Here is a 26513-nt window from a genome sequence, read left to right on the forward strand (position 1 = left end):
CGACCCTGAAGGCAGGAAGGATTCGGGGTGACAGCTCACATCCTCTGTGAGTATCAGCTGTTGCCTTCAGGGACGAGCTATTCTTCACCTTGTTGCAGAACAAATAGATTTAAATGTAGATTTTTTAAATTCTATTATGGGATTTGTGTTTTTTGGCTGTATTTGTCGTGTGTTTATGCTGCTGCTACAAAGCAAATTGCCCCTCAAGGATCATAAAGTTTATGTTGATCTGAAAGGAGGAAGAAAGATTTAAAATGTCAGCAGAGTTTTAAAAATCAGCTCTTGCTGTAACTCACAGTGTGAATACAGAGCTCAGAACTGCCAGATTCAATGATTCTAATAAAATAATGTGTAATGTAGTAAATGCACAGACTAAAGGAGCACAGCTTCACTGGAAACATTCAAACATTGTTACAAACAGCTGCAGTTCAGTCACACGAGCTGGTTTCACACGGCTGAAGTTCTTCATGCTGCCTCTGCTGGAAGGGAGCGGCCTCTGTTGGGCTGCTGACCAAACTACAAGCACTGTGTTGAGTCACTGAGTGTAAATTTAAAAACTGTTTGAATAAATGTTTGAACTGTGAACAAACGCTGTGTCAGAGTGAGATTTTAGAATTGACATTTGTACTTAGAAACACGATCATATATGCTTAGAGTCTATACTTGTTTGCATATTGATAGAAGGTCTCATCCTTAGTAAGACTCTGTGTACTATGAGATGGGAGGACGTTCACTCCTTTTTCCAGAGTGTTCTGGCATACCTCACATACATCCTTGGATCATGAGAGAGGTTGTATCTTCTCTTTCTGATGTATGGTATGGCAGACACATCTGTATGTTTGAGTATAAGAGCCTTTTCTTTAGGTGGACCGCTGGACTCCTCGCGCCAGCTTTCTGAGGAAGTTCACAGGGTCATATTTTGACCCACACACACACCTACACATCCACATTTACACACACACATGCACACACAGACAGGTAGTCTTTGTTCACACATATGTCTGTTTAAGATGTCATATGTTAATGAACCTATGCATATTCATGTAACCACAATATAGAGCAGTGCTACCAGGGAGCAGACGAGAGCGACTGGGGTTCAAGCTGTAGGAAAAGGCTTGGTCTCAGTTGCCTCCCTCATGCACGAGATCACACAAAGAGCTCTGGTGTCTTGCATCTTGTTTTGCCCCTGCAGTGGATTGTCTCTTTGTTCCAGCAAAGGGTTTTACTTAGATAAAGCTAACACACCGGCAGCACGAGTGGACAGGAAGCAAATGAAAATGAAGCTGTAAATGTGTAAATGACACGTCTGAGTTAGTAAAACTACGTCCCCTCACACAGATGATAAAACAGCTGCTCTCATATGTGTGATAAACATTTGCTGTGTTTTATGAAGCAACAGAAAAATCCAGAAAAATTACAGGAAAGGAAACAAAAAGTAAAATTACACTTTTTAAATGAAAGCATAAAAATTAACAAAATAAAAAGTCCATTAACATCAACATCAACATCAGGAGTCACTGAGAAAATAAACGTAATATTAGATCAAACGTAAAGAATATAAAGAAGCTGAAAGGAAAAAGTTAAAAGTTGAACATTTTAATGTCCAATAAAATATAATCACACTTCTATGTTAAAGATGAATCAATTTTAAAATGAGATCTTATCAGGCAGCAAACAGTAAATATGAGGTTTTTTTTACATGTGTCGTTTGTCTTCATCGACTGAGTTCAAATCTTTATCATCTCAGTTCAAACTGGTCTCGACCTTTTCTTTGTTCTTCTTTGTGATCACATGAACGTTCAGTGAAGGAGTTTCTCTCCTTCCTCTATTTTAGTCATGAGCTCTGCTTTTTTTTCATCTCCATCAGAGACTGAACTCGTCTCTTCCAGCCTGGTTTGCCCTCAGTTTTCTCTTCTTCAATAAGCATGTCGATGCACTCTGGAGTGGACAGAGGGTTTGGCTCCAGTGATGTCTCTTTAAGTCTGTTCAGACACTTGGCAGATATCTCCATCAGTTTCATCACTTCAACCTGCAAACTTTCATATTCAGCCGTCAGTTTGTCAGCCTGTCCCTGAACAGTCATCTTCTCTCCTCTGGCTCTATCATACTTTTCTTCCAGCTCCTTTATTATTCTTTTTTCTTTAACATCTTTATAGCTCCATTTATACTTCTGGTTAAAGTGTATAATCCAAATACATTTCCCTGGGCACTCTGTACAATATCCATCTGGCCCAATTGCTGAACAGCTCCTTTTATCTGCATCATTTGCTATGGTACAGGGATAGTGACAGGTGACATGACACTGCTGACAGTTGGTGATGTAGTTTCCAGTCCTAGAAATGTCCTCCTGAAAAGGCTTTTTGAAGGTAACTTCAAACTCAAAGTTCTCATTTCTGCTGATCTCTGCGTCATATTGTTTAAGTTTTTCCCTCGTCTCTTTTATCTCCTCAAGCTTGGCTAACCCAAGTTTCACCTGCTCCTGCAGATTCTCAACTGAATCCTTCAGCTGCTTTCTTTCTCTGAGGACTTCCTTTGTCAGTCTCAAGCTTTTAGTTTCTATAAGACTTAGAGCAGCAAAAAAACTCTTCATGCTCTCTGCCCACATTTCCCAAAACATCTGATCAAAGCCTCCTTTATTACCCTTCCTCCAACTGACTTCTTCAGATGATCCTTTCTGTGCAAACAAGGCTGAATTATTGAACTTGAAGTGAGTTGGAAGTCCATCTTTTGTTTTAGGACATGGGACTCCTGCAGCATTGATCGCCTCTAGAACTGGAGGTCGCTGACCGTCTGCAAATGTCACCAGAACCCTGATGTTTTCTGCCACATCTTTGCCAAAGATTGAGAAAACTGAATCAAACACACATTTCTGTGTTGGTGTGAGTTGTGCTAAAGCAGCCGGAGCTACAAAACACACAGCATCAATGTCAGTGACACCGTGCTGAGCAGAGAAGAGATTACGTAGCTGCTCTGTGATCTCTCTGTCTCTTTCTATGCCTCTTGTATCTCCAAAGCCTGGAGAGTCAATAATGGTCAGAGAGAACGGGATTTCAAATCCATCCTGATGGTTGATTTTGTAAACAGTGACTTCAGAGGTCTGACTGTGAGCTCGTGATGTTGACTGATCCTCATTAATGAATTTAAACCTGAAACTGTCCTCCCACTCGACACCAACAATGTAGTTGATCATCCCATTGATCAGAGTGGACTTTCCTGATCCTGTCGCTCCAAAAAGCATTATTGTACGATTCTGCCTCGTGCTTTCTTCTCCAAAGTTAAACTTCCTGCATCCATCTATGTTCATGTGTTCTTCTGTCAGAGGCAGTTTGTAAACTGAGGGGGAATCAGATTTGATCTTTTCACTTTTATTTCTCAGTTTTTCTGCCAAACATGTTTCTTTGTTTCTGCCACTTGAAGTTGTTTTAATAGAAACTTGATTATCCGGCCCGACACCTGCTGAGGTCACTGCTCTGCATCTGAACACATACTCTGTGTTTGGCTTCAGATCTCTCACTGTGACTTCTTCAACTTCTGTCTTCTGCTGCCATCCATCCTCTCCACTGACACAGTACTCAACAGAGTAGGAGGTGATGTTCTCTGCTCCAAACCTGGGTGGAGAAATCTTCAGTGTCACACTGTTGTGGTTTATGTCAGCTACAGTCACAGTTTCAGGCTTTGAAGGAGGCTCAAAGTTCTCACTGACAGCAAATCCACCTTCATAAAGGTGGATGCTGGAACCTTCCTGGGTCTCATTAGTTAACCCCACTGTCAGGAACCTAATGTTCTTGTTCTCCTCGTTGGCCTCTGCAAAATCACTGAAGAGTTTTGCTTTTCTCCTCATTTCAGCTGTTACTTCTTTTGAGGCGTACCATTGTTCCTTCTCTACATCATGAGTGTGAGATTTTTGGTGGAACACATTGAAAATGAACGTAAAAATAAAATTGAACAGACTAACCAGGAGGTTTGGTTTGTTTGTTTGTTGGTTTGTCACTTTTAAGTATTGTGATAAAGCTGAGAGGTACGGTTCATCCTTTCCCAGAGAGGTGAAAACAAAACACACAACATGCTCTGCATTGAGACTTTCCTTGTACAGATCATTTTGAGACGAGATGATTTTGGTGTTTTTCATGTTTTTGGTGACAGATTTTAAGATACTGATTTCTCTGTCTTTACAGTCCATCCACTCGTTCAGGTTTTTGCTGCTGAAAGGTGAAGAATGTCTCTTCTTCAGGATCTCTGCAAGCTCAGCTTCCTCTTCTCCTCCTCCTCGGATTGATGGAAGCTTCTTGGCCAAAGTTTGTTGGAATTCCAGTTTGAACTCAGAGCACATTTCTTTAAAACTTGTAATTTTTTTACCAATCTGTGGGAACTGCTGTGCAGTGGTGGTTCTCAGTACATCATTGTACCTCATTTCCAGCTCACTGAAGTCCTCCAGGACTCTCTGTGCTTCTTGAACTAATCCTGTACTGATCTGACGGACGAGTTTAGCAGCAGAAGAATCCAAAGCCGTCAGTGGCAGCAGCCAGACCTTCACTGGTACAGTTTTGTCTCCCAGTAATCCTGGCAGGCTTTGGTAGACTTCTACTGCATCTTGAAAGGTTGTTGGTGGTTTTGGAAGACAGAAGTCTCCATAAAATTTACAGGAGAATTTATCAAGACTGGCTTTGTCCTTCTTTTCCATCTTCAGGGAACCTTCACCCTCTACAGAAAGTAAGGGAATCTTCTTGATGGTCACCTTCAAGTTGCCCTGAACATCTTGATGATCTTCGTGTTCAGAAACTTCTCGGTCAAACACAAAGAAAGCTTGTGCTCCATAAAGAATAGCTGTGACTACATGTGTTGCTAAGCCTTGATCAAAAACATATGGATGCTTCACGTTTCCTCTTCCAAGATGATTCATGGACAGCTCCTGGATCTTTGTGGTTGCCTTGTACTTCAGTGTTACTCTGGCCTGATTTCTGGAAGATTTACTATCATTCAGATATTTGGCAGATCCATCAACCTGAACCAGTCCACCCAAGAAACTTGCCTTCAGTGAAGCATCAACACTTAGAGCTGAAGATTTGTCTGAAATTGATTCAGATGCAACAATTTCAAAATCATTAGAGGCCTGCGGTCTTTCTCCAACATCTTTCATCAGGTCATCACGATCCCACAGAGTCATTCCTGTAACGACATAGACAGACTACATTTAATCCCACACTAGGAAAATGAAAACAGAAAAAAAAGATGAGAAGAAAAAAAGCCAAAATACTATACTGTGTACAGATTGTTACTGTATACACTAAAATACCACAAGGTTGCTGTTATTATTATTGTATAAATAAAGTGCAGTGGGAGTAATATTAATACACATGTATTTTTTAAACAGTATTTTAAAAAAGTAGAACTCAAGTTCAGCTTCCTGAACAATCAAAACACGGAGATCATTATAGATAATAAAATTATTGCAACAGTCTTTTCATGATGTATAATCACCAGTGCTGATAATTTGGAACCTTATAAACCACGTATGTGTAATCTCCCTTGTCCATAAATCCTGAGTCAGTTCATAATACAGTTCCTTTATCAACTCCTTAAACATATTATAGGCAGAGTGATCTTCTTTTTTCATGGGTAACAGCACAGCAACAGCTGAGATCTCAGTCGTTTCTGTTCTGTGTAGTTTAACCTCAACAGCAAGAAAGTTTTACACTGATATATCGTGTGAGCTAGAGAATCTGGGGATCGATTCACCAGTCTAACAAAAGATTCATTCCTCCATCTTATCCACAGCCTCCCTTTTAAAAGTTCCTAAATAATACAGTTTATTTTTAAAAAGTACATAGTACACAGTTGTCTAAGGAGCTTGGAAAGAAAAGTGTCTGGACTTCTTTAAGTTGCTTGAAAATGTTTCACCTCTCATCTGAGAAGCTTCTTCAGTTCTAAGGTCAAATGGTGGAGAGTCTCAGATTTAAGCCCTGTGGGAGTGCCCCCCCACCTGATAGGGACATGGACACCCTAATGATCCTAAACAATTAGACCTAATCACACAAGTCAAGGTGTAAAAAGGGTTTCGGGTGAGCTCACTGTACAACCTGGCCCCACCCTATCATATGATTTTCCTGAGGTCAGATGTCCCAGGGTGTGAGTGGGTGTTAAGGCGTCTGGGAAAGACCTCAGAGCTGGATTATAGATGGCAGACAGTTGGTGTTGTAAGCCCCGCCCTCTGTTGAAAGATGGTTGTTCACAGTGGACATAAATGGCTTCATTTACTCCTGTTTCAAACCATTTGTCTTCTCTGTCCTAAATGTGAAGAGCCACCTCGATGAGACAAGACCATCTCCAAAGGACAAAGTTCACTCCTTTGAGGATGCCAATATCAACGTTTTCATTCAAGGTATTTCATAGAGCAAAACAACGAAAACAGCACAAAATGTAGGAAGGAAAAATATCTCATATTTTTGCTAAATCTTCAACTTCATGTGACTTAAGTGGATGAACAGGAGAGAAGCCTGAATGAGTAAAAACAGGAGGGTCAGGATCCAGTAAGTTATTAATTTTTATTATTTGACAAAATAAAATCTTTGAAGTAAATGATTTGCTCCACAGCTTTCAGCAATCAAGATCTGGAGTGGAAGTTAAAAAAAAAAAAAGGCTAGCATAATTACCTGGGATGGGATGAACTGTCTCACCAGCTGACAAATAGTTTCTGGATTTACTGTTCTAGTATGTTTTTGCAGAAAGCATCTTTGGGATCGCTGGATCTGAATAATGGGGCACATTTCCCATACAGATATTCATAGGTCCAAACAGCAGTATAGTGTTGTGCCCTTTCTCAAAGGAAAAGTGGAGACAAGGCAGGAAGGTTAAAGTTGAGGGGACGAGGTGGAGATATTTGTTTTGTCTCTTTAAAAAAATGTCTTTCAATCCAACTAAACTGCGTATATTCTGAGGAACATTCAAACATATCTAGAATTTCCTTCCTGTTTGGGAAACTTCACAACACATATATAATCCCCTCATCTCTACAACTAATCAACAAAACACTTGTAAACTTTGAAAGATTCTGTTAACCAATGATCTGTTATTAAACTGAATCACATTTTGGTGCAAAAACTAAATGGAGAAAAACAAACAAACAAAAACAAACAAACAGAAGTTTTCCTTGAAAAAATAAATAAATAAAAAGACTTTCAATTAACTTTAATAAAATGAGATTAATTGTAGCCGTTTAACTGACATTTGAGTGTTGTATATTACAGATTTGCAGGATGAAAAACAAACTACATGAATGTGATCCATGGTGTTTTGCGGTGTTCTGGATAATTTCACTTGTGTTGATTATGAAATGTTAAATACTGTAAATCCATCGTTTCTAAAATACTGTGATTACCTGCGTGCATTTTGTATTTTATATTCCTTGTTGGCTCTGAAAGAAAAACTCCTACAAATGCACATGATCTATAAAAGTAACTGCATCCATGTCCTTTGCCTTAAGGAAAAGGCACAGTGTTAGTTTTAAAACGGAAAGACGTAGACACGGATGTTTTGGTGGCTGGCCTTATTGCTTTGTATTTGAAAGAATTTCTCTTTCACAGCATTAAAGGAGAATATTTAATTCAGTCACACAAACATGATTTACTAAGTCTAATGCTAACTTTTGATGCTGAAAGAGCACATATTATTTTGATTGTGGGGTTTGTGATAGTTGGTGTATAACGGTGTGTTCACACCGAACGCGATGGACGCGAACAAAAACGCCCCAAACGCCCCTAATTTGACGCGTGCACATTCGCGCCTCAACGCGTGTCCAAGAAAAATCCATCGCGCGTCAAAATATCATATTTTGACGCGCGTGAACCGGAAATGTGGGAGGGATGTGGGAGGAAGTTGTGCCAGACCGGTATCTTTGCAAGATGGCAGCTGTCGAGCTAGCGCTTGAAGAGAGAGTCTCCCTTCTCTATGTACTGTGGAGAGCAGAGCAGCGGCGTAAAAGACGCCCTCGCCGTACCTGGGTCCATCAGGTCCTCCAGAGGCATGAGCAGTTTGGTGAGTTTCACCATTTGCTCCAGGAGCTGCGCCTGGATGACGGCCGATTCCAGCGACATCACCGTCTTTCACTCGGCCAGTTTGAGGACCTGCTTCCCCGGGTCGGTCCCAGAATCGCCCGCCTAGACACCAATTACAGGCGCTCAATCCCACCTGCAGAGCGCCTGTCCATCTGCCTGAGGTTAGTAAAAGTATTTAATACGGTAGTCCTTTATTGATACCTGTGCTAATACATGCTAAACCATCCATTTATACACTGCTAACATGGATGTGCTATGCTAACAGTGAACGCTCTCGTTGTTTACTGATAGCAAACTGTGGTACGGAGACGACTGTTTATAATATTTCTAGTGATACTCAGAAGGTCTCATCAAGTCCCGATTTAATTCGATTTATGCTGTTATCAGTGTTTGAATGATAGCATGGCTGTGGTGTCATATCAATGTATGCGCTCGGTATTTGCTGATATCAAACTGTAGCATTAGGACCACTGAGTTAACCTTTGTAGTGATACTCACTCCTTTTTATTTAGACCTGGTTTAATTCTGGGATAGTTGAATATTTGTATATAATCACCGCAGACTGTTTTAGATTATATCTAATATATATCATGTAATTATCCTTATAATTACAAAAGGTTTTATGTAAGATTTATGTTTTGCAATTTGTAATTTTGGAATTTCAATAATGTATTTTGTAACTGCAGTACACATAATACTCATTTTAAACAATTTTGTCCAGGTTCCTTGCCAGCAAACAACTCCTCCAGAGAGGCTGTCCTGGTGAGGGAGAAATTCATGGCTCACTTCTCGGTGGAGGGAGCTGTGTCTTGGCAACCAAAGGAGTAGCCTGTTTGAAGTCCGAGTGACTTCCCCACAACGGCTCTTTTAAGAGCCACCCACAAACCTCTAAAGAGTGTTCCTGTCTTTTTAAATTTTTCTTAATAAATGGAGCTCTACTCCAAAATAAACTAACCTCTTTTTACTCTCTTAAATAACTTGTCTTCACTATGTTCCTATATACAGTGTGGTGCAAAAGTTTGGGCAACCTTATTAATAGTCATTATTTTCCTGTATGAATCACTGTTACAATGAAAAATGTCACTTACATATATCATATAGGAGACACACACATTGATATACACTAAATATTTATTTCATTTCTCTTTTTTTGTGTTGCCAATTTATGCACCTGCTTGATTTAAACAGTTATTGCACACTTTCTGTAAACTGCATTTCACTTCTCAAATATCACTGTGTGTGTCTCCTACATGATATATTTGACTATTTTTATTGTGACAACCAATGATTTGTACAAGAAAATAATTACTTTTCACAATGTTGCCCAAACTTTTGCATCCCACTGTATTAGTATGTTTTGTCATTAGTATAATATGAAATAAATTCTACTTGTGTCAAGTCGGGTGCCAATATTTGCTGTGTAGTAGAACAGAGACATTTTGTCATTATAAATGTTTATTTGAAAAAATATAAATTCATTAACAAAAACATTTATCATAAATATATGAAATGTAACTATTTACAGAGAGACAGGAATAAAAAGGACCCAGCTTGGAGTGGAAGAGCCTCAGGGAGAAGGAGGAGAAAAATAAGAACATTGTTTCTGCCCTGGAGAGCCTGCTGCCTCATCAGAAAACTACTGATCATTAGGGTCCAATGTTTCCAAATTTAACACAGCTGTGTTGTTTTCAAAAACTAATTTATAAATTTGAAATTTCACGAATTCTCGTGTCTGAGGCGGCATGCTCTCCAGAACAGGAACAAGGCCGAGGAGGAAATGTTCAGTTGGAGACGGGCGTGGCCTCTTTAGGGACTCCAGGATGGCCAGCTCCACCGCCGATGGACCGTCCTGGGACCCGTCCCTCGCCCGCCTTCGAGCTGTCCTCCTCTGTGGGCCTGTAAAACACAGCACAAAACAACACAAAGTAATGAGAAGGCTGCTACTAGATTTTCATTTTCAAAATTGAAAAAAACAGGATATAAACAGATTGGTTGTAGATATTTAGTAAAGGTGATCACAAGGGAATTCAAGCGAGTAAAAAGCTGTCAGTGCTTGATGTTCATACCTGTGGGTGCAGCAGCAGGAGCTGAGGGACCAGGGACTGGAGAGCCAGGAGAAGAGACAGGGGAGGACTCTGCTGCATGATTACTTGACTCTATGAAGACAATATTAAATGTTAACAGGTTGAAGACAATAGTCATAGAGAATATTATATTATTATATACTTATATACTTATTATTATATACAGTGGTCTCTCATTTATTGCAGCACATGAACAGTAGTCACAGTTCTCACAAGTTGATTCTCAAAGTGAAAACCTTTGTCGATTTTAAAACGTAAAAGTATTATGCCGCGCTTTTTCTCCGTCTGCGGCGCCACTTTTGTGCGCCTTTTTTGCTCCCGGTGCAGGTGTGTATTTCCGAATGAGGGTCATAGTTATGAGTGTTTTTGTGCTGTTTTTTTCTATTGGACGTGATGGTTATCAAAACCAAACATGATAAGTTTGGCAAGCACAGGAGGCACGACACGGAGGAGATTTGTCATTTGGGCTGCAGAATGCAATGCGCATTGTTGAAAGCTGTACGGTGCAATAAAAAAAATCAGCGAAAAGGCGAGGCAGTGACGGATGAACAGCGGGACTACTGTATACTGTTTATTAATAAACAAAATATGTTCCTGTATGACAACACGCATAAATTAACTGCCTACATTAACTCAATGTAAACATACCTTCTGACTGACACTCCCCTGCTGCCTCTTCGGGCTGTCCCTGGTCCTCGGGGGAGAAGTTCTCCACGGTCAGCACCATATTACCGCTAGTCTCCCGCGGGGTGAGGAAGGGGTCCAGAAACCCCATGACCACGAAGAACTTCCATTTTCTCCCCGATCCTGCTGCAGACCCACTCCCCTTCTCCTTCTCTGTCTTCTTCTCCTTATTATAAGTGTCCCTGAGGCTCTTCCACTTTCTCCTGCAGATGTCCTCTGAATAAACGCATTATCTTGTTAGCGGAAAGGTATTTGTACATCAGTGGGAAAATAGCGGGACAGTAGGCGGGCTTGCTAGCTTTTGCGCGGGTTCATCGGGTCAGTCTGAAAATTAAAAAGAAGAAGGAATGAACTTACCAGGTTGCCCGATCTCCTCACTTATGTGTCTCCAAGCTAGGTCCTTTTTATTCCTGTCTCGGTAGAAGTAGTAGCTAGCATCATATAGCTCCGGGTGATTAGCCACGGCTCTGATGAGCTTTTCCTCCTGTGGGATTATGATATTATTTTATGCCATGTTAGACCCCTAATTAAAGATTGTGAATTATTATGTAGTTTTCAGTTTGCATTATGCTCCTGAACTAGAAGAAGGTGATAATTATTACATTTGGTAAACTGATTTGCATTACATTAGACTGTTGATTTATTGTGAATGAATGATATTGTTTTATGATGCATTATACTGCTGAGTTATAAGAAATACTGTTCACAGAAAGTCATCGTCTCATTTGTCTGATTAGAAGAGAACAGAGCATACTGCCCCATTTCATCAGGAGCAGATAAACAGGGAGCCAAGGTCGTAGCTTAGGCGCTGTGTGAGAAAGAATGTTTAGGCTCTGATGATTAGGTGGGGGCCACTAGAGGCTATAAGAGTTTGATCAAGGCTCCACCATTTTGAGATCTGATGCTGTCTGTGTATGGTGTCCATCTCCCACGCGTGTGTTCATTAAATCATCGTTTGACTTGACCCGGCCGGACCAGTGTTGTTATTTTGGTTTTCCTCTTGTATCCATTCCCAATATTTGAATCCGTAACAGTTTTGGGGGCTCGTCCTGTGGTATTGGGATGGAAGTTTTGGAGGCTTGGACGGTCCGAGGTGGTCAGACGGGCAGACATTATCCGGCAATCGAACTGAGTGGACAGGCGCCTTTAAAAAAGAGGTAGGCACAGGCCTGTTGATTTGATCCGAAGTGTGCTGAATTGGACGATGAAATTAAATGTCTATTCAGTAAAAGTTGCCGGTGAGTGTCTGTTTTGATTGTGATGAAAATCTCATGAGTTTTGAAACTTGAAATAAGCTTAAAGGTAAAAATACTGAGTTAGAGTCTCAGGTAAAGGTAAAAATACTGAGTTAGAGTCTCAGGTAAAGGTAAAAATACTGAGTTAGAGTCTCAGGTAAAGGTAATAATACTGAGTTAGAGTCTCAGGTAGATGGATAGGGAATTGGTCAGTTTGGGAGTTAGAGTCTCCATTGGTCTAAAGATTGCATCTGTGTTGGTCATGTTGCGAGTTAGAGTCTCCATTGTCCATAACGTTGCATCTGCCTCAGTCATACTCTTGTTTTTGGGTGTTGTCTGTTGTTTAAAAGTATTATAAATTTTGTTAGAACGGTGGTTAGAGTCCACTAAGAGGCGCATAGCCCGGAGGTTACGCTCCCTCCTGGCCGCGGACGCGCGACCTTGACCTGTCGGCGAACAGGGTTAGTTCAGTTGGCTTGACTGTGGGGTACAGGGCATCCTGGAACAAGCTAGGAGTTAGAGTCTCCTTATCTGCGCTTTTTTGGGCACTGTAAATTGACTTAGGGATTTTAGAGATGAGGCCAGATACAGTTAAAGTCTGATACTGGTTAATTGATTACAAAAAAGTTGGACTTTCTTCGGTTGGACCCGTTATCTTAAATTTGTCAAAATTGTGTAGGCGCTAAAACTTTCAGGCCTGAGAGTGATTGTAAATATAAGACGTCTTTGTAATATAATATAGAGTTGAGTGTGAAACGAGGCTGTGTGTGACGACAGCGCGCTGCAGCGCTGCAAGCTATTTTTAGATAGTGTGTGAACATGCAAATGAGGTGGCTGCTGTGAAGCCCACAGAGGACTTCCTGTTTAGCGTGTTATTGAGTTTTATAAGTATAATTTGCAAATAATGATACATGCCTGTAATTAAAACGCTGATTTTGCTGATTATAATATTACAAATAAAGTTTTGAATGACTACGGTGAATGTTTAATGTTTGGCTGAGTTTTGATATGGGAGAGACGGCTTCGCAGCTGCTGGGGGTAAGTGACCGGAAACTTGCATGCCCATAAAAGGTAACTGCCTGACTGTGTGAACTATGCACCAAGAGAGAGAGTAAAATTTAGGTGGATGAATTAAATGGATGTTGTAAGAAAAATAGTAAATGAATGTTTTAGTCTCTTAATACAGGTGGATTTCTCTCAACCAGGAGACCTGAGTACAGCAGCAAAAGGATAGATTAATAAAATTGGGACGACACACATGCCAAGCTCTGGCTCAAAATTTTACAGGTTGACCTATCACTTTGTCCCCACCCGAAAAAGAAGCTTAAAGGACATCTTCTCCTCCAGTTATCGGTTACCATCACTGGAAATTTTCAGGCAAGTTTTTCACTGAATTGTTTTTGGCACCATGTGTCCCTGAATCTCACAAGCAAGCTCTAATTCCTGGCTGAAGACATGGAATGCTGTTATTTAAGGTGGGAGATCAAAATTTGGGAAACAAAATTAAAAACACACACAATTAGAGAAATGCCTTGTTGAAAAAAAAGTTAAAATAACCCACCCACAAACGCACATACACGCAATGAAGAAACAGCTTACATTCATGAACACGTGAAAATTTTCCAGCAAGTTTAAAGCAGCGAAACTTAACATACACCTGATGTTAAATGATAAAGTCTATCCACTACTAACAATTAAACTCTCTGGGTTGCAGGACAACAACTTGACTTCAAAATGACAGACACTGGTAAATCACAAACCAGTGATGAAATAATAAATTTAGTGGTTAAAAGAGTCGAATTGTGACATGTTTTTTTTTTTTCTGATTGAATAATACAAGAGATTACTGAATGAAATAAAATTCCTTTTTTTGAATTATTAAACATGATCTTAAGAATTTTAACGTGTACCTGTGTTGTCCTGTCAACTTGGTGGGTTATGAGTTGATTATATAGTGAGAAAAAACAAAAAAAAGGGGGGGAGAAGGCTGACACAGGGCCTGGCCCCTCTCTGAATAACATAGCCAAAACAACATCATTTTCAAACAACATCATTTTCCTGTTCGTCTGTTTTTGTTTTGTTTTTGTTTTTTCTCTTTATGCTTAATTACAGGCTGCTTTGTCGGCCCGGAAAGCCGAGGCTGACCTGGACTCCTGCTCTCCCCTCTATCATCTTTCCTCTCCTCTCTACCATCTTTGATGTGACCCTGACCAAATGCTACAGCAGCTGGACCCACAACAACAGCCTGAGAATGTCAACAGTGCTGCAGGAAAGAGATCTCATGCAGCGGAGACGGAGAACGTTAAATCCAAGGCCCGTTTCACTACACGGGGGAGATTTCCAGACAGCTTCAGCTGACAGAGCTGTGACGAGACGCCTATTAAGCCCGGATGAAAAGTGAGGCCGAGCAAAAGAATGCTGACCTTAACAACACTGCATTAAAACTGTGCAGGACAGTGATGGACCAACACGGAGGATCGGGCAGCAAAAAGGGCGTGCCAGAGACACGAGGAGTAACTGAGGTCAGGAGGCACCTCAGATTGGACAAAAGCAGCAGAAGAACATAAGCTGAAGGCACAGGTGTCGGGGCTCGGTCAGGAGCTGACCTCTGAGAAGAGCCGAACAGCAGAGCTGCAGAAGGCCGTGGAGCAAAGCAAGGAAAACATCAAAAACTTCAATCTGACGTGTACGGAAAAGACTCGTGAGGTTTCTGCCCTCAGTGAGAGCTCAAGACATCAGAGCAGAAACTGAGCATGGCTCAGGAGGAGCTGGCTGCTAATCGAACCCATCAGTCAGGCTTAGAGTCCCAGATACAGGACTTGAAATCAGCCCGGAGCTTGCTGGAGCAGGAGGTTGCCAAACCTGACGAGAAGCTCCAACAGCAGGAGCAAACCCTGAAAGACCTACAGAAGCAAAAAGGGTCAAGTTAAGGAGGACCTGGACAAGGAGAAGATGCAGGACACTGGAGAAAAGGACTGCCTCAATTGGGGCCAGAACCAGTATGGAGAGAACTTTGGGCAGCAGCACCAATGGACCCAAACGGACTGAAAAGGGGGAGGGCAGGACCCCAGAGCACGCTTCAGGCCATGGTTTACCCAGAACACCAGAACAGGAAAGTGATGAACACAAACACACACACAAACACACACCTCTACATACACTGACTCAGAATCAAGAGAAACACACATATGAACACATATGCACTTGTTGATTGACTGAGAAATGACACACACACATGCACACAAATCAAAATGCTGATTCAATTCACTGAGAAGTGATCCACACACACACTCACATACACACATACACATACACATGTTTGTGCAATGAAGAGTGATACACACACGCTGCTGCAATGAAGAATGCTTTACTAACAAATGCTATGCTGATACGCAAAATGCTGCACACAAACGTCCAAATACAGAATTTGTTACAGCAACAAGAAGCCATTGATTGTTAATTGGTTAAATGCATTTCATGTCACCCAGAGGGCATTTGTGTAGATTTAGGGGACAGGGTCTGGAGCAGTTTGGTTATGAAAACAATGTCTGTGAGTGATGTCTGTTTATGGCTCAAGGCCTCAACTGAATTGTTTACTGTGCTTCACACAGCCTGATAAGGAGCAGTGGTACAGAGTGAAAATTATGAATTAACGGTGTGAGCCTTATTTCGGAGAGTCACATGTTTGTGATTGAGATTTAATTGAAGGAGGAACACACTGAAGAAAAAAAAAAAAAATAATAATAACAAATAAAAAAAAAAAAAAGAAAAGGGGGCCAGCCCTTGGATTTACGTAAGCATCCCACGTGTATTTAACACAATTGCCTCAGGCTTTAAAGATCTGTATAAAATTCAACAGGAAATCATAGCTTCCCTGTATTTCCTACATTGTTGGCATGCTGGTGAGTGCTGTTGCTCCACAGTAAGAAGGTCCTGGGTGCAAGTCCACAGTCTGGCTAGTTTGCAGTGGTTTCTCTCTGGGTATTCTGGTTTCCTGCCACAGTGAAAAGTCATGAAGCTATTAGAGTTAGGTTAATTGATGATTCTAAATTATCCGTGAATGTAAGTGTAAATGGTTGTTTGTTTTTAGGTGATAGACTGGTGACCTGTTCGGGGTGCACCCTGCCTCGTAACCTATCACTTTAGAGTTATTTCCCAGCCCTCGTGCAATTAGGATAAAGATAGGAGGATGGTAGTTGGTGTAGACCCATTCAATTTTTATGGTAATCAGAATTTAGACTTTGTTGAACCGTAGGCAATATGAAGACAACATGTAGTATTTAAGGGACCAAGTAGAATTTGGATAAAAGTTAGTGAATAGTGTTGAAAAAATGACAGAATTGTGAAGGATTAAAATATTCCAGGAGCTTAACTTACTCCATCTGAACATGTCTTAATCATGTAATATGAACTCAAAATGCACAGGTTTACTGAATATGAAAAGGTTGTGTTGATTTAACTCAGTTGTTTAAGTTTCTACCAAAGCAAAACATTTGTGTGCAACTAGTGTTCACTATTGACTGAAGTAAGTCCAACATGTTTTTGTCAGTGCAAAAAGAAGTTACGGTACCTGTATGCTTACACAATATTGTCCCGGGACGGAGAAAAACTTTCTGGTGAAGTTTTGGTTGATTTTGGGTTTTGCTTAACACTAGGTTGATTTTATCAGTGAGGTTTGGATTGTTTTCTCTCTCTAAGAGAGAGAAAGATGGTTTTATGCTTGGACATGTTTCCAACGGGCCCCGGTATTTGTTATTATATGAGTATTTTATTGGTTACGTTTGTTTTTGCTTTTGTTACAGTGCACTGAAATAAGAACATCTGAGAGGAGTGATCCACCGGTGGTGATATTTTGGTATTTTGTGAGTTCCTGATTTAACAAATCAGCTCTTTAATCCAGGCCTGAGAGATTGAACTTTAAAGCGCTATAAAACATGATTACTAGAAACAGTTGCAAAGTATTTTTCTCCATAATTATAATGGGCTCTGGAGAAATTCACTTATATGGGACATTGATCACATGAGAAGTCCTGAGCCTAAAAGGATTGCAGCGAGTCAATCCAGTCAAAAAACAAGGAACTGTTTTCCTTTAAAATGATGACGTCATCTTGCTGGTGATGGAGGCTTGATTAGGTTGCGCGTGAGACTCCATTATCAGCAATATCTGGTATGAATGTGTGTGAATGTATGCATGTGACTGGACTGTGATGGACTGACGACTAAATGTTTAAACTGACTTGACACTGAGACAAAAACGGTACCGACTTTAGGATTAGTACATGTCTACAAACAATTCACCCAGCTTGTAAAAGAAGGGTGGATGTTTTGTCTCGCTTTGTTTTGTTTTTGCAGGAGTAGGAGGACAGAGACTAGGGGGGGAGGCTGTAGCTTCACATGAGTGTGAACTGCAGACTTAACCCTTTGGTTGCTAATTTTGAGCTACTGATGTTTCCATCAAGAAAATTGTGTTTTATTAGCTGTGTTTCGATTAATGTATCACTTTATATTGTTGGGAATGTTAAATGCTAAAGTGAAGAGAAGCTTTGATTTCACTCATGACTGAACATGTTATTATTAACCATAGCGGGCCACTGTAAAAAGTCAATCAATTTTGATAGAAAAAGCAAGAAAAAACTCTATTGATACCTACACAGCAAATCCAGCATGTCTAAATTAACACTGTCAGATTTGATTTCAACACTTTTGAAGTGTCTATATGGGTCCACACCAGAGAGTGTTAATTTGACTCTTTTTGGAGAGTTGGTACGTTAACTCTGATTTAGTGTTAGACACCAAATCTCTCTGGAGTTGATAATTTAGCACTTGGTGTTAAGAGTTTATATATTAACTCTCAAGGAGTATTTTAGTTTAGCTACGTAGGAGTTATCTTCTAATTAATTCTAAAAAGCGGGAATTTTACTGTTCTGAACTTCTAGAAATTTCTTTTGGAAATAAACATTTACTAAAAAGACGCAATGGTTTTTGAAAAACATTTATTCTGAACTGTGCACCACAATTTCAAAACATTTTCTGAAAGATGTAACAGTGTACATGTTCTCACTTTCATTAGAATTTCGTTTATCAAAAGGTCTGACATAGGTGAGCTGGTAAATGCAAATAACAGCATTCTCATTACTTATTTCAATAAATACAAAATACAATATGCATGTCCTTCATTCATCACTTTGTGGAACTGCAACGCACTTCTGCTCTCCCCCATATTCCATCTTCACAAGCATATCCTATGTGGAGATTGAATAAAAATTAGTTGACACTAATTAATGGCACAAATCAATTGCAGCACAGTAAAAAAAAAAAAAAGAAAAAAAAAAAAGGAATCCTTTTTGAGACATTACTTGTGTAAAGTATTTTCCCAAAAGACAAGAACACAGACAACAGGTAATACTGAACTAAATGTAAAACCTCAACGTTTTTCATTTTTACCTAAACCGTGTGCACAAAACTCTGGAGGGATCTAAGTGCTAACGTAGAACTCAGTCGGGACTTGGGACATCTGCTACTGCTGTTTGCTCGTTTTTTATGGGAGATCGTTTTCAGGCTTCAAGTAGCACCATTATACCAACATTTCACATTCTAGACATTGTTTTAGGAGTATTTGACCAAAGGTTTGACTGAAAATTCACATGCAAGCTTTTTTTCAAGGCTGTGGTATTTGCCCGCAAACAATACCTTTCAGCTAGCTAAAACAGAATATTATGCTATCAGCGAGCAACATGGCTAATGCCTTTCACACAGCTTTGTCTCAACTCCAAAGAGCCACAGAAGTAAAAGCTAATAACAATAATTGAAACAATCTTTGAAAACATGACTTACCAAGCATGGCAAACAACTCAAATATGTAGAGCAAAATGTTTTGAAACGGCTTCACTTCAGCTTCGATTGGAGCCGTGCTGGGGGCGGAGTCTGTGAATTTACTCTATTGGTGTCATAGCCCCTGTAGGAGTTCAGAGTTAAGAGGTCAAGAGTTAATGTTTCCATTGTAACACCTCCAGATTTGAAATAGAAACACTCATTTTTAACACTCGATTTTAACTACTATAATTTTACACCTGAGAGTTAAATGAAAAGAATGTGACTCTAATTAGAGTGAAATTAAATGTAAGACTACTAACACCAAAAAATTTAACACTTTTGAATTTGCTGTGTATGAATAACAGGGGAATGATAGACTGTCACTTTCAAAATAGAGATATGTAATGACAAACGTTGGTCAAAGTCATTTAGGTTCTCCATTGAAATAGTCAATAATTTAGAAAAGTAAGATAGAACCGACAGGGGTATGTGGTGCTGCACAAGAACAAGAGCAAAATAAAGAAAAATTATTGTGTTTAGCTTTGATAAATTAAAATTAAAATGTACCATTACACTCAGAGGATCAATATGAAATTCAATATATGCTAATTTTGTATGAAGTACATGACTGATAACTGTTCTGTCCTGAGCTTTTGTTTTTACAGCACCCACTTGACCACACCAACAGTTTCTCGCCACCAAAAGCGGGTACTTGCAAAGAATAGGGAGGAATATCATCAGAAGTGGGAAAGGTAAGCCCCGATGGGGGTGATAATGTAACACACCCAAAGAAAGATTTTAGGTCTGACCAACCGTCTCAGTCGTGGGCAAAACGATGACAGTCAATAAAATTCTAAAAGATAATTTAGTGACAAAAAATATCAAGAGAAAAGATAAAACAGTCCAGTGTCCCATTCATGAATCAAATAAAAACACAGTCCCAAGGCCAGAGCCAGCTATGCCACACGGCCAGTTGCACTCCACATGTTGCCTTTAACAGGGGTAGAAGTTGTCCTTGGAGACCCACTACCCTGCAAGCATATAGCCAGTGATCACTCCAACCTGTGCAACTATGCTGCCTTTAGGCTGTGGCATATAATAGGCCCTGGCCGGCACAGAGAGACAAAATGACACCTTCAGTATAAAATTCATAGCACAAAACCCATCCATCCCAAACATATCAGATTATCACATTACATACATGCACAGAGAGACAAAATGACACAGCAGTGTTTGTAGTGTGGGCTATAAGTAGACCAGTGTATCAGTGCAATCAAGTACACCTGCCTCTAATTAGTCCAACCCCATTCCAGCCATTGGCTAACCAAAAATGTGACACACGCACAAAAAACCACTCCCAACCCAGTGCAACTTCACACAATAATATGGAGCTGAATTAACACAGGCACACTAGTCTACCATGTTACAATAACACCATTAATTTCACGTATGGTCAAATTCTTAAAACTTGACCCCAAACATGAAAAATTCTTCAAACATTTAGAGACAGAGTGGAGTTCTAGATAAACATAATGCAACAAACCACATAAGGATGGAGCGTTGGAATAAATAAGATGGTGAAAAACACGCAGGAAAAATGTTGATCATGTTGATTATGTTTATTCCAGTGTGCAGGGATTGGCTAATCTGACCAGGAAATGTTATAAATGGATTGTCAGAACAGTCAGCGTTAAAGTCACCTTTGACAGTCCAGACTGAGATGGCGTTGGACATCTTCAGGGCGGAAAAGGGTTGGTGTGACCAAGGTGTGGTTTGGCTTGTTGTATGTATATTTCATAATGATACAGCTCTGGATGGACCAGTTACCAGGGCATGGAAGGAGGACAGACTCATTAAATGAGGAGAAGGAATTTTCTGGGATTGGAGATCCTGTGGGTGAGTGGTTGACTAAAAGCATGCATAAAATAAAAGCTGTCGTTTGTTATTGATTGGTAATAGATTGATAATTGCCCACATTTATAGCTGTATTGACTTGTTGTGGACGTAGTCTACTTCATGTTTAAGCACTCTAATTAACAGATTGAAAATAGTGACATTAAAGGAAGAATAGGCAGCGCCACCCTGTCAAATGCCAGTGCCGGTGGGGCTCAGTGATGAATCAGGTGAGCTTCATGGCTGAATCAAAACATAGAGGCCCCTGCTGTGGTCAGTAAGGGATAAAAAGGGTGTGTTTTACTGTTATTTTAGCATCAGCATTATTGCTGCATCAGAATCATATAACAAGCATTGCATTGAACATTTATTGAAGCTATTGACATATTAACATTTGTATTACAGTGATTGTTATAACCCCATGTTAATCTTCTATCTACAGGTGTCAAAAGTAGTCAACAAGTTCATGTTGAAGTGAAGTTCATAATAATACAGGTTTTGTTTGTAGACGATTGTGAAGACGCAGGCTCTGGGCGGAGCCAGGTGTTGAACAGATCTAACATGACAATTAAATTGATTTCATTCCCTAACACAGAATAACAAGATTGGACCAACGACACTGGATAGGAGAAAGTCTGATACTTTCTAAGATATGAGCTCACTAACCTTGTTTTTTAATTTTCTAGCTTAATTGAATGGACACATGTTAGAATTAGAAATGGCTAATTTGTTTTTTATGTCTTTTATTAGAATGAGTGGTTTTAATCATTTTTATATATATCTTGCAAATGTGCTTATAATGAGTTGGCACTCGGTCTTTTGAAGGTCATAAGCTTCGTTCGGCGATAGTCCGGACTGATAAAGTGTAAGAAATGCCTTGAGTGCAGCGGGTTACATGCAACCACGCTTACACACACATACACTAAATTACGATAAGTCCTTGAGACATTCTGAATATTTTAAACAAATTCTGAATCACCAAAAGATCAGTAGACAGCAACATTAGATTGTTAGAGCTAGGAAGAGAGGTGTTTTGGTTTTCTGTCTCTTACAGAGAAAGGAACAGACACCAGACGAGGTCACAGATATACGAGGATCCTTGGCAGCAGAGACAGTTACGGTGACTGCGGAAACATCAACTGGGTTCAAGTGTCATGGCATTTTGGGCTCCAGTTAGTCACCTAAAAAGGATGGATCAAATAAACACAGTGATAACCACGAAGGGGTTGACGGAAATCCAGGAACACCACACCAACGACGTTCGAGAGGCTGTTGGTCATAAGGAGAACACCTTTCTGTTCCTTTTCCTGGGGAACACAGCTGTGATCCCAGAATACACAGATCATTGTTTGAAATCGGGGCAGAATAATCCCCTGATCTGTGCAACGACTGAAGGGTTGTCTAACCCCTGAGGTTGAAGGAAACAAGAGCAGAGAATAACCGACTGGAAGACACTGGTGCCTACAGCAATAAAATAAAGGTTAAAAGCTCCTCGGACAGAGGTTCTAGTCCGAGTACGTTTGGAGGGTATAAGGTAGCACTGAAATAAAGCTGTGGGAGAACTGGGGAGTGATGGGAGTATCATCTGTACCTACTGTTGTTGTTGTAATAAAAGTTTTTCTTGCATCTGAACTGCGTAAACACAGAGGTCATCTCACATATGGTTCACCCAACAGGGGGACAAAAGGCCTCAGGAGTAAGGAGAAATGAACCCGGCAACACTGGATTGCAGGGTGTAAGTGAGCTCTTTATGTCTAAAGAGCTCATCAGGGGGAATTGTGGGATTATGATATTATTTTATGCCATGTTAGACCCCTAATTAAAGATTGTGAATTATTATGTAGTTTTCAGTTTGCATTATGCTCCTGAACTAGAAGAAGGTGATAATTATTACATTTGGTAAACTGATTTGCATTACATTAGACTGTTGATTTATTGTGAATGAATGATATTGTTTTATGATGCATTATACTGCTGAGTTATAAGAAATACTGTTCACAGAAAGTCATCGTCTCATTTGTCTGATTAGAAGAGAACAGAGCATACTGCCCCATTTCATCAGGAGCAGATAAACAGGGAGCCAAGGTCGTAGCTTAGGCGCTGTGTGAGAAAGAATGTTTAGGCTCTGATGATTAGGTGGGGGCCACTAGAGGCTATAAGAGTTTGATCAAGGCTCCACCATTTTGAGATCTGATGCTGTCTGTGTATGGTGTCCATCTCCCACGCGTGTGTTCATTAAATCATCGTTTGACTTGACCCGGCCGGACCAGTGTTGTTATTTTGGTTTTCCTCTTGTATCCATTCCCAATATTTGAATCCGTAACACTCCATTCTGAATGAAGAATGAAGGGCTTTGGCTGGATCTGCCCCTTTGACCTAGGTCAGAGCCACGTCACCAGGCTCCTGATTGGTTGTCGCGGCGCGATTTGACGCTGGAGTTCAGATTTTTCCAACTCGAGCGGTAGACGCGAAACGCGCGTATGCACAAAATGCAACACAAAAACTCACGCGCGTGGTTTTATTCGCGAGTCAAACGCGCCAGACGCGCTACACTGACGCGCGTTTCACGCGTTTTGGCGTTTTCGCGACGCAAATCTGCTTCCGAATTTTCGCGGGACCCACAATCGCGCGTCATCGCGCTTTTCCATTGACTTTACATGTAAACCTGACGCTCTATTCGCGTCCATCGCGTTCGGTGTGAACACACCGTTAGTGTGATGGGTCACAGCTTTAAGTGGAGTCCTGTAACTCTTCACTCCATCCTCACAATGAGTGCTTAGAGATAAGTCCTCTTCTGCTCCTCAGTGATAATACTCAGATCATATTGTAACTTGAACTGAACTAAAGTGTGTTTCAGGTTTTTAGCTAGATTTCTGCACACAGATTACATACCATACTAAAATATCAAAATGCAGCTGTTAATTAAACTGAGTTTTATCAGTTAAATGTCTGAAATACACAACATCAACAAATAAGTTACTGCCACCTCACAACCTGCAGAAAAACAAGCACAACTTGCATAATTACACACTGCACAGTAACTGTGCTCATTAACAAAGGGAGGGCTCAGCGTTTGAAGGTAAATAATGTTTGATATTTTTCTGCACATCCTACAGGTTGTCTGATTTCAGGCTTATATGGTGGAATAGTTTGTAATAATGCAGCTCTAATCTGGATAAATTCTGCACCCCACCTGTATCTCAGTCCTCAGGACCTCACACAATCTTTCTATCAGAAGAGTTATCCTTCATCTCAAAATCATACTGACTCTTCTTCAGCATCGTCTCATTTAACTGCCACACTGTTTTCAGAGAGAAACGTGTAAAACCTGTTTGACTATATTATTTTTGTTTGGACATAATTTGCTTCCTCATTGGCTGCTTGTTTCTGAGCCACTAATTTGAGCAGCTTTTAGTAAGTAATTATTGAAATGAACTGACTGCATCTTTGTATATCATTAGGTGGATTGTTAAATCACCCAAAGGACTTCCATGGGCAAAATGCGTCATCAACTACTTCCCCCACAAAACTGATTGAGTGCCTCTTTGGTAAATGCCAATAGATTTTTTTTGTGTGTGTGTATGTTCTGTGGTTTTGCGTTGGCACAGACTTTTACTAAATCTTGTTTTTATTAACTTTCTTGCATGAAATATTCTTAAAGTGAGAACTACATTTCAGCTCTCCATATTTTACTTCTGGATAAAAATGGCAGAGCATCACTACATTATGTTCCAGCAGGACCACCCCTCTGCTCATATTATAGATGTTGTCCCATGCTGATACTTTCTTGTTCCCCACTGACTTCTTTTTGTCCCACTGTACCTGAACTAGCAAAGTATTTCTTGGCTAACTGTGTTGTCATGTCACTTTTTTCTTTTCTGGAAAAAATATATCTGTATAATCTATATATTGAATTCTTACCTGGGATCAGTGAGTCTTTGCGGCAGTCATACAGCATTCCAAGACTGAAAGGCCGGCCGAGTGCCGCCACCTCCATTGTACTGCCAGATTCAGAGTCCATGGCTCAGTCTGAACAGGACCAAATGAACAGCTTGTTAGTTTGTTTCTCTTCTGTTTGTTCATGTTCTCATTCGTACTACTAACCATCCTCACACTCTTTAATCTTAGCATATTTAACTCATTTCTCTTTGTCCTGCTACAAATTTACTGAATTTGGTTGATGCTCTGCTCCTTCACAAAATATTTCTTCAGGGTTACGATCTTTTTGCAGTACTTTTACTTCATCTTTGAAACAGACTTCCTGTTAGTATTCAGACCAAGTGTTTGTCAGTCATTCTTAAATTTGGTTTCTTACACTTCATTAACTGTCCTAGTTAATAAGGGTTTTATGTGAGATTTAAAAGAAAAATGCTTTACTAACTTACTCTTAATAAAATTATTATTGTAAACATCTAACATATTGTTTAATAATTCTAATTAGCTCCCTTTAAATGAAAAGTGCCTAAGAAAATTCGAACTATTTGTATGTCGGCTTTCAGTACATTTCCTGCCAGTTGAAGTTCTCATTTATATAAAAGTAACATTTAATTTCTCAGTTCAAGCTGTGTGCGTTGGATAAAAATTTGCTCGTGTTGGTAAAAAAGTTACTGTTACAGTACTTGGAGTACTGACTGTGGCTGGAGAGCTAAGTCCTCAGTTTGAGTCAGATATTAAAATAAAAATAGTATGTCGTCAGTGGAAAGTTATTTGCCTTACACAACTTTACTGCTTATTTTTTAACCTTAGTCTTTACCCTTAATTTTTATTGTTGGGGAGGAACTGTGATAAGAGAGTTGGACATGATAAGCCTGAGAGAGATACTTTTGCTTTCGTGTCCTAAACTTTTATGCTTCGCTGTGTTCTCATAATTAATACACAGGTTATGCAGATAATATTAAATTATTTTCTTATTGCCCAACTTGTCCTTTTCTTCAGCTTAACAAGAACATATTTAGTAAGAAATTCAACATTAATCAATTCATGACAATCGATGATACATTGTATAAAGCTGCCATCCTGTTTATGTGTCTGTTTAAACATGCACACTGTTGACCTACAGATTGTTTTTCCTTTATCTCTGCTTTATTAGCATTTAACTTCTTACATTCTGCACTCTAAAGCATCTTCAATCTTAAAAACCTCTCCTCTACTTTTAACATAAGAAGACAACACATTACTGTAACTGTAGCATCAGTTCATTGGTTCCTAGAATACAGTTCAGTATGCATTAGTAGTTTGTCCATTATTATAATACATAACGGACCCAGAGCTAAGTCCATATGTGCAATTTCCACCTGGAGACAAAGAGAAAACATTGGTGTACTCACAGGAGAAAGCTGTGGGATCCTCTGACCTCATCCTGTGCTTTCTGCCTTTATAATCTCTGCAAGGGACAAACTCCACCTGACCTTTACTCATTAACAGAAAGACTCTTCTCACAAAAAGTGCTTGTTTTAAAACATGAATCTTCCTAACTTTTCCAGGGATTTAAAACAAAAGATTTCTACGTCTCCTCCAGACTCAACAGCAGATGACAAACCAATCGACACACCTGAGTCACTGACTTTCTTAAATCCACTCACTCTCACTGGTTCTGTTTGTTACTAATCACTGTGTAACTGCTGTGAATTCACAGTAACTGCCATCTCCTTTATGTTTATTTGATTAACCACACTTATACAGACTGTATATAACCACCAACTCTCCAGCCATGTTGATGGATTGCCTATATTGGCTGAAAATATTCATTTCCA

At 39.9% G+C, this 26513-nt stretch overlaps 1 long non-coding RNA gene and 1 pseudogene across 1 annotated transcript; one reads left to right on the forward strand and one right to left on the reverse strand.

Moving 5' to 3' along the window:
- Positions 1-1799: 1799 nt before the first annotated feature.
- LOC148097263 (uncharacterized) lies at positions 1800-24781 on the reverse strand (annotated as a pseudogene).
- Positions 7709-9028, forward strand: LOC148097264 (uncharacterized). The gene is made up of 2 exons (XR_015716837.1): positions 7709-8212; positions 8773-9028. It is a non-coding gene; the product is annotated as an uncharacterized LOC148097264 (long non-coding RNA).
- Positions 24782-26513: the final 1732 nt, after the last annotated feature.

Source organism: Neolamprologus brichardi, chromosome 18 (assembly GCF_056152115.1).
Source record: "Neolamprologus brichardi isolate AB-2024 chromosome 18, ASM5615211v1, whole genome shotgun sequence".
Lineage (NCBI taxonomy): Eukaryota > Metazoa > Chordata > Actinopteri > Cichliformes > Cichlidae > Neolamprologus > Neolamprologus brichardi.